Raw genomic sequence first — 5,071 nt, 5'->3', positions numbered from 1 at the left:
CCAGGATCTACAACAGCGCTCCCATAAATTTCAGTAGGAATTAGGCACCTAAATACCATTATGGGACTGGGTCCAGATGTTCAGGGAGGCTCACAAACTTGTCCTCAGGAGGGAAGATAAAATGCTTCATGACTCACAAGAGACTCGCATGTTTGCTCATGACCCTCACCATCTACACTACTCCAAGTCCACAGTTGTTATCTGAGTGATTGTTATTTGTGTTAAGCACCTGCAGTTTTTCCTGCTGCCAAGAGTCTTTGAGTTGTATATCTCCCCTTAGTATTCCCTTTCCCTCTGATATTCTGGTATGTAGCATTAAAGCTACTTCTTTGACCAGAGGACAGGAAAGATATAAACTTAGACGAACATTATGCCTTTCTCTACTGTAGATATTGCCGTTATTTTCTATACTAAGCAAACACTAATCAAAAGGCCCGGGGTAGGAAAGAGGGCAACCCAGAGGTATGCCTACTCCCTTAATAACATAATACTTATGTGGATTATAGTTAATCTGCCTGTAAGAATAGCAAGCAGAATTAGCTTGTTCTGAAAACAGAATCTCTTCATAAGAGTGCTTATCAAACTGGAAGTGACTAAATGCCAATGACTATCTCCGTTTCCTGTGTTTATTCCAAGTTGTCAGCTTAATATATGTTCTTACTACTTCTACTACGTACAGTTAGTGCTGAAAATCAACAGTTCCTGGAGTGAATTTGATTCCTTTTTGATGCAGTCCAGTACTAACACATTTTAAGTTCTATTTGCAGACTCTTCATGGGTCATACATGATCCAGAAAGGAGCTGGCTTGGTTTTTTCAGCTCCTAGACTGAATTTGCAGGATTGGCAGCTAGAAAAACCATCTTGAGCAATTGGTATTTTGAAAGTAGAGATAAGTAAGTGTGTAGTACTTTTTAGTCACTTTTCAGTCCACATCTACATCTTCAGAGATTTTGTTCCAGGTCATTAAATATAAATTCACAACTTACTGTGATTTTCATTTTTTAAAATGGCCAGAAGGAGTGGACGAGAGTTTTCAGATCACTATACCAAAAATGCAAGTAATTTCTTTTTCTTTTCTAATTTAAAAAATAGAAGAGCATGAGTGAAATAGTATAGCTTCAAATTTATTCAACCAAAAACTTGCTGCTGACAGTTTTCTGCACAATGCCTGCTCAACTTTCTTTGTTAAATAGCTGTGAAAAATGAACCTGTTTCTTTTAAATGCATATATTTCAGACCCTAAGATTTTTATTTAATTCTATAAACTGTGAATGAAGTATGTAAACAGCATACAGTGTAACATTTGCTGTATTAAATAGAAGTTGTTTAATTTCAAATTTTTGAGATGTAAGCTCACAGTTCTAGTTAAACTCTGATATTGTACTCTTGAGTGTAATTTACACCTCTTGCATGATATATTTTTTCTACAAAGGAAGATAACTGAGGCCTTGAAAGAGTAATGTAAAGAATATTTTAATAATGTGTATTCTGTAGCTAAGATGGTCACGTTTTCAGAATTTGTCTTCCATCAGATAATGGAAGAAATGTCTGATGCAAGTAAATGTCTGGGTCTTAAATACTTATAGTAAATGGAATTAAAAAGAGGTGAGGACTGGAAGTGGGATTATTTTGCACAGTAGATATATTTTATATTTCATGAATTTTACATATTTATAATGATAATACACCACATCATTGTGGCTCAAATTCCAAGAAGACACATTTAAAATTAAAGTTGGCATTCCTGTTCACTGTTGCCTTTTGCTGCTCTCCCTCTTCTTCCTTTAAGGGCAAGTGTTGGCTCTGCTTTTAAGTTTTGTTCCATTTACTGTTTTTCCAGTGTCACATATTAGTTTGTTTACACTATTGTTAGACAATGGGAACCCTGCCCCAAAGAAGTCACAAGCTTGTGACCAAATTGCGGCCCTTCTACCATGATGAGGAAGATATGAAGAGCAAAAAGAAGGGCAAAAAGCCCTTCTTCCTGTCTTTGGCCACCTGTGACTTCAGGGGCTGTAGATGGTAAAAGGGAGCGCCTCAATCCTCCAGGCAGGGAGAGACCTTGGTGGGAGGAGAGTGTCTGCTTAGAACTGGGCCTCTGTTACCTCATAATTGGAAAGCAGCAGGGTGACTGCTACCTATACTTCACGAGTCTCACTGTGCAGTGCACACGCTTCTTTTTCCTTACAGTGTGTTATGCGGTTGTGCTCGTGGGCAGAGGCAACCTGAGCCAGGTGCAGGACACAGGGCAAATCAGCCCATGCGGGGCCCTGCTCCGATCCTGGACCCAAAGAAGCTGCGGCTGGCATTGACAGTGGGGGCAGGAGGGGGAGGGGTAGCGAGCAGCTGGACGAGGAGCGGCTGCTCCACTGGGCTCTGCAGGGCCCCCAAAGCATGGGACACAGAGCGGTCACCCTGATTTGCCCCCACCCCCATTCAAGGATGGCCCTGCCCATGGGAACAGTTGTACTTTTAAAAATCTTATTTGTTACTCTTATGAGAGAGATTTAGAAAGAAAAAAAGTTTGGTCGAAAAAGTGACTTCAAATTGTCTGTGCCCCTCGTGTGTTCTATGTGGTGCTCACATCGATAAAATCCAACTTTGCCTGTATGAATGCCTTTTTTTCCCCCTAAATGCTTGTTTTCAGTAATTTTGAGTAAAATTTGTTTGGAAAATGTGAAAAGGATTTTTGTTCCGCAGTATAATGGTTAGCAGGGGTAGAAGTAGTTGCCTAATATGAGCTTATTTGTGTACTATTGAAGTACAGATTTCCCTTGCCAACTACAGGGGTTAGGTTCCTGAAAGTTCCCATGGTTGGGGGAGCAGGGGCACCAGCAGGGTGGATTGATTTAAATCACCAAGAGGAAACCCTGGTTTAAATCATTGATTTAAATCAAGTTTCCCACTGATACTTCTTCACATATTTCTTAAACGATGGTGCAAATCTGATCACCAAAACATGTTAATTTACAACTCAATACAGTATTTTACAACATCTGTCCTTAAACTCTTTTTCTCAATTTTCAAATTTTATTAACTCTAACAGACAAGTCATTACAACGCTAAACATACACTGTCCTTAAAACTTCTACAACTAGATCTCCTCTTTCCCACTCCCACTGTCATTTTTATTCATAGACTGAAACAGAAATACAAGTTTTCCTGCTTTTTTCTCAACTCCCAGGCAATTTCTTAGCTTTGAGTAAATAATACCAAATGGTGAAAATATTCTCTCTGTGCCTGCAGAGGAAGCTACTGCTGTGAAAAGTTGGCTTAGCAATTGAAGGAACTCTGTTTCAAGATGCATGGCTAATGATTTTCACCAATTTAGGGAGTGACTTTGTTCAAAACATCATCAGTAAACATGTACTGTTTAAATGGTTCCCCTCCAGCCCTGAAATGTATTATGACTGGCATAACTGAGGAGTGATTTTGAGATGGCAGCATCATCTTCAGAAGTTAGGCATCTACCTTTATATCTGGGGTTGAGACTGTTTGTTTGCAAGAAAATGAGATGGAGTTAGTGCTTGATCCATTCGCTTCTTTATTGCCTGCAGTTTAACTTTCTTGTTCGGTATTTCTTTCTTCAATGTCTCTTGAAGTGCCTTCCAAATTTTGACAGCATCAGCAATTCAGCAACAATCTCTCTGAAGTTTAAAGCCATGAATATAGGCTTCAGTATACTGAGCATATCAGCTACATTCCTCTTTAATCCAACGTTAGTTACTTTGGATGAGATACTTCCATCTATTTTATCACAGTTTTCTTCACAAATTTTTATGAGAATAGGCCAGTTGTTAATAAATTGTTCAAAACAATCAACCACAGAACTTCATCGAACATCTTGAGGGAGAATTAGTTTGGATCCTCCTGCTCTCTTCAGAGAAGCTGAAGCAAAATGGTTGTTACGGAAGTATTTTGCAACTTCAGCATTTGCTTTTATTCCTGGAGAAGTACTTGCATCTCTGGCTAAAAGATGCATTAAATGGGCACTGCAGCCATATGTTATTAAGGAGCATCCTTCCCTTTCTTCTTCTAAGTATCTTCTCATCTTTGCCACGTTTGCAGCATTGTGACAAAACTGCATGCGACAGTTGAATTTTTGTTCAAAGTTTATTACAGTTTCACTGCCAGTTGTTTGAAATATTCTGCTGTGTCGACATTTCCTGATGTATCTATTGTTTCTGAAAGATGTGCAACCCCATCTTCTGTTGTCACACAGGCACATATTACTGGATCATTGTGTACATTGCTCCACCAATAAAGGCTTAAACTGGCGAATTTCCCCTTGGTATTTCTTGCACACTGTTCAAGTTCCTTCTCATACACTGTATCTAGCGACCTTCCACCAATGTCTGCTCTACCAGGTGGAGTGTAGCCTGGTCGTAAGGACTCGACCATGTCAATGAAGTGTTTATTGTTAACAATGCGAAAAGGAGAATTTGTGGCATAAATGAACCGAGCAATCTTTTCATCTATGGTGTCTTGTTGGTATTTGCTGGTCCTTGCTACAAACCCATCCATGGTGGTGGTTTTACTCGATGGTTGAAAGCTTTTGCTTGCTACTGATGATATTTTGTTGTCTGAAATACGTTTAGGTGCAGCACTGCTGCTAAAAGTACCAACGGATGACTCTGAATTTGTTCCGGGTAGACAGTCAAAATCTCTTATGGTTGAATGGGATCCTGAAACAAAAATGATTTTTGAATAGTCGTTCTTCTCAGTTCTTCTCACTCTATTATTCAGTTAATCATTTACATTTTTTCAGCAAGGATGCGGATCCAATTCCAAATTACCAAAACAGCTAAGACTGACTGCACTTACAGTGCACCTAATTTTGGAGTAAGCCCCATTGAACTCACTGGCACTTCTGTTTTTTGAGAAAACAAGTATAGGATGGGGTTCCCTTGGAAAAGCTGAGTTATGCTGAAGTAAAATAGGGAATAGACTTACAGCATCACCATTATGGTCTGGGGCCATGATGTTCCAAAATAAGGGGCATGTGTTATGTCATAAAATAAGAAAATGACACCCAGCGGCAACTGGCAACTCTAGATTTCTCTAACTGCA

At 39.3% G+C, this 5,071-nt stretch overlaps 1 long non-coding RNA gene across 1 annotated transcript in view; it reads left to right on the top strand.

The window, feature by feature from the left end:
• The first annotated feature begins 190 nt into the window (after positions 1–190).
• Positions 191–5,071, top strand: part of LOC109302695 — a 17,969-nt gene continuing 13,088 nt past the window's right edge. Inside the window, exons 1-2 of the long non-coding RNA XR_002098896.1 lie at positions 191–1,482; positions 2,154–2,160. This is a non-coding gene — a long non-coding RNA (uncharacterized LOC109302695). The remainder of the gene's footprint in view (positions 1,483–2,153; positions 2,161–5,071) is intronic.

The sequence above is a fragment of the Gavialis gangeticus genome, unplaced genomic scaffold, assembly GCF_001723915.1.
Source record: "Gavialis gangeticus isolate Ggan-Ray unplaced genomic scaffold, GavGan_comp1, whole genome shotgun sequence".
In the NCBI taxonomy this organism is placed as follows: domain Eukaryota; kingdom Metazoa; phylum Chordata; order Crocodylia; family Gavialidae; genus Gavialis; species Gavialis gangeticus.
Note: the sequence above shows the minus strand (reverse complement) of the source record. Positions and strands in the feature narration are given on the sequence as shown.